This window comes from Podarcis vaucheri (assembly GCF_965113315.1).
Source record: "Podarcis vaucheri genome assembly, chromosome: 3".
NCBI lineage: Eukaryota > Metazoa > Chordata > Lepidosauria > Squamata > Lacertidae > Podarcis > Podarcis vaucheri.
In genome coordinates, this window is record NC_138761.1 from 110,568,158 (window position 1) to 110,578,966 (window position 10,809).

The 10,809-nt window shown below is 41.9% G+C and overlaps 1 long non-coding RNA gene across 2 annotated transcripts; it reads left to right on the forward strand.

Moving 5' to 3' along the window:
• Positions 1–211: 211 nt before the first annotated feature.
• Positions 212–6,815, forward strand: LOC309528294. 2 transcript variants are annotated; one of them, XR_014217615.1, is made up of 3 exons: positions 212–1,962; positions 3,541–3,654; positions 5,195–5,580. It is a non-coding gene; the product is annotated as an uncharacterized lncRNA (long non-coding RNA). The 2 variants fall into 2 exon arrangements; XR_014217616.1 differs by lacking the exon at positions 212–1,962 and adding an exon at positions 6,706–6,815 and having other exon boundaries at positions 2,665–3,654; positions 5,195–5,300.
• Positions 6,816–10,809: the final 3,994 nt, after the last annotated feature.

The window sequence follows — 10,809 nt, forward strand, 5'->3', positions numbered from 1 at the left end:
TAGAGGATGGATGAAGATAGCACCAAGTTCACCTAGTGTTAGCAAGGTTTTGTCATTGTGCATTTTATAGAAGGACGCTCGGGATGCACGTTCGCAACCCGCAGTGTTCACAACCCGCAGTGGTGCGTCTGCGCATGCACGGGTTGTGATTTGGCGCCTCAGCGCATGCGCGCCCGCCAAAACCTGGAACTAACCCATTCTGGTACTTCTGGGTTTCGGTGGTCCGCAACCCGAAAAAACGCAACCTGAAACGTCTGCAACCCAAGGTATGACTGTATATGTAAAGCATGAACAGTTACAAAGATCCAGAATATAAGGTACTATATTGTACTCCATATATTGTACACTGATAAAGATACAGAGAGGCCAAACTAACAATATTAATCAAGGAATAACTCAAGGTAGATATTTGATTAATATTGTTTGGTTTTCTTTCATTATATGTACAATATAACAGAGGGAAATATATGCTTATTTTTAAAGGTAAACAGTGTTTCTGTGTGCTCTGGTTTCTGTCACGGTGTCCCATTGCACCAGAAGCGGTTTAGTTATGCTGGCCACATGACCCACAAAACTGTATGTGGATAAACGCCAGCTTCCTCAGCCTGAAAGCGAGATGAGCACCGCACCCCATAGTCGCCTTTGACTGGACTTAACCATCCAGGTGTCATTTACCTTGATTACCTTTTTTTAAATGTGCTGAGTCTTGTTATTGTTTATGCTATGGCTTCCAGGGACCCCTTCTCTCTTTTTACTTTTTCCTGGGATTTTAGTTTTATGTATGTTTTAGTTTTATGTAAGACCCTGATGTTTGGAAAGATTGTGGGCACAGGGAGAAGGGGACAACAGAGGATGAAATGGTTGGACAGTGGTCTCAATGCTACCAACATGAGTTTGACCAAACTGCGGGAGGCAGTGGAAGACAGGAGTGTCTGGCATGCTCTGGTCCATGGGGTCACAAAGAGTTGGACACAACTAAACGACTAAACAACAACAACAAAGGCAGTAAGTGATCCAGATTGAAAGGCTTGGTCTGTGTAGCATTCTGAGAAATAAAAATGAATTATTAGCACGATGAGATTTGAACACTAAATTCTTGCTGACAAAGCCTTGCAAGTGCTGATTTCACTGCCACTGTTAGAATGTCAAATGAGGGTGTGGTGTGAACTAAAGCCTAATGAATGGGCCAGGGTTCCTCACCTAAACTGCTCCTACTAGCATCTTGGGTAAATTGCTATTGGCTTCGTTTCCCTTGAGAAATCGGCCCAGAGTGTGCCTTTTAATTTTAGGAACAAGAAAGGATTATCAAAGATAAATGAATTCCAACATAAATGAATTCTGGAGTCCCTGGCACCATGTAATTTTGGCTCTCGGCGGTAACTGATATTGTCCAAGGAGAAATTACACACTTGTTGGTTGAAATTATAAAGGAAGGGCAATAGATGAAGTGCATGTAAATACAAATTGCTTGTAAACTGTTGATTTATGTTAATCAAACACGCAATTAGACTAGTCACGCACTAGACAGGTTGGAGCCGTAATTTCCAACTGGTTTTTCTTAACAAGGCCTGGCCATGCTCTGTCTGCTATTGCATCTACAATAATAATGTAGCGTGTTATAAAAGGGAAGTAATTTAGAATGCTAAGAGAATTTTAAGATGGATATTAATCTTTCATGTGAATGATAGGGAGACTACTGTTAAGAGCTTACTCGAGGTTTGCATAATAAGTGTATGCTACTTGTGGGAAAATGCAGGTGTGTGTCTGAGGGGACCTGATATTATTTTCAGCCCATTTTAAGATTACTGTATTCATTTGGGAGAACCTTTTAAGAGAATGCAGTTACTTCCAAGTGGTCTGGGAGTATTCTTTACAGCTCTTCTAGCCTGCTTGTTTCAGCTATATGCAACACCTTTTGACTGGAAGAAGAAAGACTACAATTGCCCAGAGTATTCCTAGCTGGTGAGTTGCTCCTTGATGCTGTGCTGCAAGGAACATTAGCTTTAAAATTATAATGCCTTATGGGGTTCGTCATTTTGGAATACACCATCAACTTGCAACTTGATCACCTGCAGTTTGATGAGCTTGCATTTCTCATGAGCTCTGTCTAGAGTGAGGAGTAGTTCTAGACCCATGGTTCCAAACGTGGGGCACATTCCCCATAGGGCGGCAATTTGATTTTTAAGGCGGGCAATTTGAAAATGATATTTATAAGAATTATAATAATAATTATTATATGTCATGGGGGGTGCATCAGAATTTTAGAGATGCTTAGGTAGGGCATGGGCAAAAGAAAGGTTGGGAACCACTGCACTAGACGATCTGTGTTAATATTAATGGCTGTTAATGAAATAATAATAATAATACAGTAATTTATTATTTGTACCCCGGCCATCTGGCTGGGTTTCTCCAGCCACTCTGGGCGCTTCCAACAAAGATTAAAAATACATTAAAATGTCACACATTAAAAACTTCCCTGAACAGGGCTACCTTCAGATGTCTTCTAAATGTCAGGTAGTTGTTTATCTCTTTGACATCTGATGGGAGGGCATTCCACAGGGCGGGCGTCACCACCAAGAAGGCCCTCTGCCTGGTTCCCTGTAGCTTGGCTTCTCGCAATGAGGGAACCACCAGAAGGCCCTCGGAGCTGGACCTCAGGTCCAGGCAGAACAATGGGGGTGGAGATGCTCCTTCAGGTATACTGGGCCAATGCTGTTATGACTGCATTGACAGTCTGGAATCCTGGGACAAATCTATTCTTTCTTTATCTCCACTGCCCCAGCCACACACACAGACTTTTTTCTGATTTTTTTTTAAATTAAAAAAGCAGCAGTCTTTTCACTTTCACAACAGTGTAGTTAAAGGCCCTTAGGCCTGGCTTCTACTCCTACGCCACAATTTACTCTCCTTTGACTCTTGCCACACGGGAGTTCAGCATGAAAAAAGGACAGGCTCTAAAGCCTACAAGAGGAGGAAGGATTAAATATAAAACTGGCAAAGAGCCACACTGAAGGATTGTAATGTCGGTGTTTGCAGTACACTAGAAAGCCAAGCTGAGGGTGGTTCACTGTGACCAGTGTGTAATGACTGTGGGGGAAATTACCACAATGGGAGGGAAACCAGCTGCATAGTAAAGAAAGCCAGTTTAAATGAAGGCTAGCCATTTACTATGCCTTGAAAAAGCAGAGTATTTTCTCAGGGCGGTAATTGACAGCAGTATTTCACAAGGCCTTGGATAAACTACAGAACAATATAATACTGACATCTACAGCAGCTAGGGATTCCACCAATATGCATTTACCTCTCAAATTGTCGTTGGTTTTATGATGTTTAGATGTTATGTTTTGAAATTGCTTAGTGTAGTCTAAAACACTATGTCATTTTGCAGTCATCACTTTATAATAACGCTTTCATGCACACTTGGGAGGCCAGCTCACAAATATACAATCGGGTGATTTAAAAACAAGAGGGAAAATTCTTGATTTTGTTAATGAATAAAAACTATAAACACTGTGTCTTTTTTCTTTCTTTCCATTAAAGAGGACATAACCTGAGACCAGTTCAGTGTTGATAGGCTTAGCCCACTGGTGATGGGAAATCAAATTTTGATTCCTTGCAGCATATTGGTCATGTCAGTCCGAACTCCTTTTTCGTGTGAGTTATTTTGAAACATTTTTGCTCACAACTAAGTAAGAAACAAATCACAGAGCGCTAACTACGTTCCAGATGGTTCTGCTCTTGTTACATCCAAAAGAAAAATTAACGGGAGGGGGAAGCTAATATTTTAAAACAAGGTTGACTATGCTTGATTGAGCTTTCCCCTGAAGCACATCATGTCCTCTTTCTGAGAGCGGTCTTGCAAGTTGCAAAGATGCAGACCTAGATTTCTTAAGTAATCACTGGATGAGTTATTGGATTCAGATGTATTTGAGATGCACTGGGATGCATCCAGCTAAGTTCTCAGTCAATCCCATTGAAATTCATTTACCTAAGTAAGTTGTGTCTATTAATTTTAATGGGTCTACTTTGAGGTGTTACTAGCAATGGGTAAAACCCAGTGTTCCCCCGTTTTCTCTTGCTCTCTAAAACACACACTCAGTTTGGTTTTAACAGAATTCAGTAAAACAATTACAAGTTTCCAACTTCTGCAGTGTGTTGAGATCTTAAAGTGGCTTGCAAAATTTAGCCAAATTGAAACACCGACTTTTTACCTAATTCTTTCCTGGAAAGCATTAAGCTTGGCAAAACCGTTATTGCTCAAACTGCATTTAACGACAATGAGCTGCATAGAGGCAGACGTCTGTGACTCTCAAGGAAGTTAACTGAATTTTAGAGTGAACTTATAACTCAGAAGTTTAAAAATAAGCTCTACAAAGCTTCCTCTCCCTATTCACCCTCCCTGAAATAATATAGATACATAGAGTGCTGTCAAAGTATCTCTGTTCCAGCCATTAGTTTGCATTTTGTTGCTGCTGTCCAGAAAGAAGGAAGGCTTTGCTAAGGAAGGGGATTGTTGAGGATGCAAATAGGCCCACTATTGCAGATGTGTCTGTCTTTTGCTCGATCACTAGTCATAGCCAGCTGCAACAGGTCAAGCATTTACCCTGCAATACTTGCTATATGTGTGTTCTCTGAGCTAAATCCCACTGAGTTCAGTGAGACTCATCTTTGGGTAATGGGTGTTTAATTGTTATCTATCTCCCTGCCCCTTTTAAAACATCTTGTTGAGCCTTGAAGAAGAAGAGAGTATCCCTCTGATTGCCATTTTGATCTCCTGCTTTCTAGTACCTCTGCATCATTAATTACAGATTTTATTGTATTTAAATAACATTTTGTCTAGAAACATGGATGACTGCAAGTTGGCAATTCCTGACCATGACACGGAGTTCAGAACAATCCTTGACTTAAAAGCTTTCAAAACTCATCATGCCTGATCAGCTGCATACATGTTGAAATAATTGTCACCAGTATTACAATACTCAAAATATTAATCTGGACGGTGAATTGAGTTCTTGTCTCATAAACCTACATCCATTGCAATCTCATCTTTGCTTTGTTCTGCCAGCCAAGTGCCAAGAGCAATAATGACTGGCTCCCAGTTGGCCATTAGCCTTTTCACTAGTCCTGAAAAGTCATACTGAGGAAATCCATAAAGTTTTCATATGTGTTGAAAAATGTATATATTTCCATGTAGGGTATGACTAATGGCAATGCAAGCAGAAAGCTTGTTCGTGTTTAAAGCTGTATAATGGAGCCACATCCTTAAACACCCAGTTTTGGCATCGAAAGCAGTGTGAGAGGTGAGCGAGGTTGTCTTTCTTGGAGCTGTTTTCTAGTTTGGTTCCTCAACCTGTGCATAGCATAGTTGCCTGAAACTGCCACCCTAGGAAATACTTAATATGCCACATTTACACAAGTCATTTCTTTTTGTAGAATGGTAGCCCAAAGCACTGCTGAGAGAAATACCTTACATTATATTGAGACATGAGTACTGTATAAGCAAACTCTCCAAAGCATGTTTGGGCTGCGATGCATTTTGTATCAGCATAATATAAATTTTAGAGATGCACTATTTCCACAGAGATAAAGGTAAAGGTACCCCTGCCTGTACGGGCCAGTCTTGTCAGATTCTAGGGTTGTGCGCTCATCTCTAGAGGCTGGGAGCCGGCGCCATCCGCAGACACTTCCGGGTCACGTGGCCAGTGTGACGAAGCTGCTCTGGCGAGCCAGCACCAGCGCAGCGCACGGAAACGCCGTTTACCTTCCCGCTATAAAGCGGTACCTATTTATCTACTTGCACTTAAGGGTGCTTTCGAACTGCTAGGTGGGCAGGAGCTGGGACCGAAAGATGGGAGCTCACCCCGCCGCGGGGATTCGAACCACCGACCATACGATCAGCAAGTCCTAGGCACTGTGGTTTTACCCACAGCGCCACCCGCGTCCCCTCCACAGAGATACCTAGGCATAAATTAACTAGTGTAAACTTCCAAGGCATACCTGGCTGCGTGTCTTCCCTGTGCCCTACACCCTTTCCTAGACTTTGCCCAAGCTACAGTTCAGTAGGATTGTAGCCCTGATTTCTTGGAATAGGACTCCCTCCAGTAACGCCCATATTCTACATATTCTCATTAGATGTCATCAGTTATTCTTCTTGCCAATTCAGCGAAGTAAGTTTTAATGAAACTTTGATAACATTCTTCTGGTGCAAACTTCTGCTCCTTCGGCACATTTGTATTTTATATAGATGATATGGCTCTTAGCTTTAATTTGGATTGAATTGCTGCTTAAAAACCAGCTACTTTTTCATACTTCTGGAAATGCTGAGTGAATCTTCTGTATTCTAACATCTAAAACATTAATAGTTCCTGCCATGATACAAAAACTATTTTGGTGGAGGAAGTATGGAGAGTGCAACATTTAATATCTCCTATAGGTCAAATAATGCTGACCTCTCCCTTTTTTAGCATTTCTTTATTCATTTTTTCAATTACAACCACCAACCAAAGAAAACACATACAGTACAACCAAGGCTTTTTTCAGCCAGAACTCACTGGAACTCAGTTCCGGCACCTCTCAGGTGGGTGATATTGAGAAAGGAGGCATTCATGGTGAGTTCTGTCACCTCTTTTTCAAGAAAAACAGCACTGAATGTTGGGAATTCCATTCCGCCCTTTGTTACATGCCACGTGCCTGTTTACATTCCAGCACAGATTGCTGGCGTGAGCGGAACTTCCGCTCTGTATTGCATTTGCTTTTCAGTCTCTCTGAGAAGACGGCAAGGAGAGATGCCATGTTTTCTTTGTCCTGATTTAGGTATAACAAATGCATAGTTTAGTATGTGTCTACAGCCTCAAGCCTCTTCTGTAGCGCAGCTTACACTGCTGAGTAAAGTGTGCTCAAGTCTGCAAGCTTGAGGCACTGATGCACGTCAGAACAGAGGTCTATGGATCTCCTCAGCGGCAAGGCTGAAGGGAGACCAGCTGGGGCTGAGCCAGCTGGCCTTTTGACCCCCCGATTCCGACACTGAGTACAACCCAGTGCATAATCACACAGTCCCAAGCATGCTATGCCTTATTAACTCAATAAGCCATTCCTTGCTTGTCTGGTGGTGCCAACAGTCTGTCTTCCTTTGCTTTTAAAGGCGATGAAACAATACTACTGTTCTCTGAAGTCAAGGTCAACCCCATATGCTTCTTTCAAGTTGACCTGCAAATTAATTGTTTTGCAGCAATCCTAAAGGTTAACCCAGGGATCACCAACCTTCTTGGATAATGGTCATGTTTTGAATTTTGATAGTCTTAGGGGCACACATAACACAAGATGGCTGCTGCAGAGTGCGGCATAACACAAAATGGCTGCCATGGGAAGCAGGACAGAACCCAAAATGAGAGAGACTACCACCCCAAGTGACCGTTTGCTTACAGTTTGGAAATCAGCTGTGTCCAGATGGTCCTCATTATGAAGGTCTCTTTCACATACACTCTATGACTAATCCTACTGGTGTCTATGACCATCATGGAGCATTCCTCAGTAACGTACCAGGAACCACACCACACTCATTTTACATGAATCACTTAAAAGGTACCTCCACACTTTACCCCATAACATCCTAGGAGGGCTAGAGACTTACTTTTTCTAAATGAGAGCTCAGTCTTCATGGGTGCATGGTGCCTGCAGGTGCTGGGTTTGTATTAAGTTATCTTTCTATGGTAACTTCTTATTATCACTTTCAGATATCAATAGTGATGCTAGGTGAATGAACTGACTGTCATGGTCTTCCAAAAGGACAGATGAAATTAATAGGAGTATAGCATCTAGATCAAGGGAAGTAATAGTGCCACTGTATTCTGCTCTGGTCAGACCTCACCTGGAGTACTGTGTCCAGTTCTGGGCACCACAGTTCAAGAAGGACACTGACAAACTGGAACGTGTCCAGAGGAGGGCAACCAAAATGGTCAAAGGCCTGGAAACGATGCCTTATGAGGAACGGCTAAGGGAGCTGGGCATGTTTAGCCTGGAGAAGAGGAGGTTAAGGGGTGATATGATAGCCATGTTCAAATATATAAAAGGATGTCACATAGAGGAGGGAGAAAGGTTGTTTTCTGCTGCTCCAGAGAAGCGGACACGGAGCAATGGATCCAAACTACAAGAAAGAAGATTCCACCTAAGCATTAGGAAGAACTTCCTGACAGTAAGAGCTGTTTGACAGTGGAATTTGCTGCCAAGGAGTGTGGTGGAGTCTCCTACTTTGGAGGTCTTTAAGCAGAGGCTTGACAACCATATGTCAGGAGTGCTCTGATGGTGTTTCCTGCTTGGCAGGGGGTTGGACTCGATGGCCCTTGTGGTCTCTTCCAACTCTATGATTCTATGATTCTATGATTCTAAGTGTCAATACAGCGATGCACCCTGAGGACTTTAATGGGTGTCTGTAGAAAGGAAACAGGGCAGAAACAATTCAATGTTGAGTTTTAATTGTTGTAATTCACCCTATTACATTTGGGAAAGGGCATGTAATAAATGGAATAATAATAATAATAATAATAATAATAATAATAATAATAATAATAATAACAACAACAACAACAACAACAACAACAACAACAACAACAATAACAATAATAATAATATAAGCATAACATATATTTCAGAATTGATCATAGGTTATTTGATTATAGGTAAAAATCAGATTAGGGATATGTGCCTGTCCTGGAAATTTGATGTCCCTCTTGCTTCCTTCCACAATAATAATTAGTAGCCATCTTAAGGTCAGCTTTTAAAAAAAGAGGAACAGGATAGAAATTGCATGAGGCAATCTGCCTTAGGTTATGAGTAAAGCATACAGAACAAAAGTTTAAACAGCATTCTTTGTAAATAATTCATAAGCAAAGACAAGCTTAAAATGAACTCCTATTGAAGAGGAAATTTAATGGTCCCTTTAATTCATGTTTATAACACATCATTTCCCTGCCAGCTCAGTGTAGATGGTCCTTGATGCATGGAGGTCTGCCCTCTGGATAAGAAGGCATAGAGGACTTGCAGTAGGTAGACAGGACCGGGGACAATTTGGTGCCTAGGATGCCCCTATTTTCATTGGAGAAATGTTGGAGGATATGTGCCTGCGCACATATGTGCCTGCGCATTTCACTAGTGCACAGCCACCGTTGTATCAATCCTTGATTTCCAACTCTCAAAGATGTAGGGCAGGAAGTAAGGATAGGGATTTGGAAGATCTCTGGGACTGCAAGTGAATGCATGAGTGCATGTGTGGCATCCTGGGTGTGACATCATGTGACATCATGCTGGGTCATAAGGAAAGGGTTAAATGAGTGTGAAGTGATTGGCAAGTGGGACCCCAAGGGGAGGAGTTAGAGTTAGATTTAGTGTTGTTAAGGAGTCAGTTGGGTGTTAGAGAAGAGAGAGGGAGGATAAATAAGTCTGTGGGTTGGGATAGTTTGATGTGAGAGAGTGAGAGAATCTGTTAAGAGGAGTCAGATAGACAGTTGGGATAATCAGTTAGAAGTTATTAGGAAGGTATTGGCCGGTGAAGAAACTAAGATTAAGAAATGGACAAGAAAAATCTGAAACCATAAACTTGTTGATGCTTATAAAATAAACTTGTTTATTTGGTTTAATGTTAACAACTGTGTGGACTCTGTGTGTACCCGAGAAACGGGTTGGTGGCACTGGGGAAGCAATCACAGTGGTGGCACAGGGATCAATAGACCGTCAAACGTCCGGGGACCCTGTGTGATCACCACAGCATGGTGTTAGGCAGCAAGCCTATACCCACTTACATGGGAGTAAGCCCCACTGAATTCTGTAGAACTTCCTTCTGTACCATGTCTTCATAATACCTCACAGACGACCAGAATGTTAAGCAGATCTGTTCAAGAAACCATTTCAAAGCTGCATCAGGCCAAAGCTTTTGAGTCACCAGGTTCTGACATGTAACTTTTGCCAAGGGTGCAATTGCTTTCTTGCTCCTTTTGCTTACACAGGGCCTTGTCTGTGGGGGTGGGCGAAAGCTTTCTCCCTATGGAAAATAAACATTGCACCTCTGCAAGGCACTAGCCCTTCAGGAATAGAAGTCCCATTTCCAAGTGTGAGCCACTTCTTGCTACAAGGGGCCTTTATTTTAGAGAGAGGAGTGGTGATGATATTTGGTAGTGAAAATAAACATTGGAAAGATGAGGCTTCTACATGTGGCCCATCCAAGCAAATTCCAGGCAAAGAGAGCAGTGTTACATTCTGAACAAACAACACACTTGGTTGTTGTCATTTATTTCAATTTATTATGTTCTCTTTTCTGTATTATCTACCATTCATTAAAGTAGAGCTATTCATTATTGTAATCTGACTCTTTTTTTTTAACACAATGATTCAAACATTTAATTAATTGACCACCCTTCTAAATGGTCTGAAATAGAAATTTGATTTGGCAATGCCCATTGCCCACTTCTGTGCTCTGGGGTGCGGGAACGTTGATCAAGCCTAACACAGAAAAAAGAAAAAGTGGAGGTGTGGGAAATGGAATTGACGATACGGTTTTACATTCTGGTCGCGAGGCAAAATAAACAAGTTTTGTGACTTTCCCGGTTGGGACGGGTCTATTTTTGGTCTGGATGTGGGAAAATGTGACCAAACTCTATTCTGGGTAAATTGCTTCACATGGCATTGAGTTGCCAGTGCCCAGGGAGTTTGCTGGAATAGGAAAGGACAACTGAAGCCAGAACTTTGTTAATATTTACAGCCTAAGACATTACAATACCTGAGACAGAGAAGCAAATGTCACACTCAGGCATCCCTGCG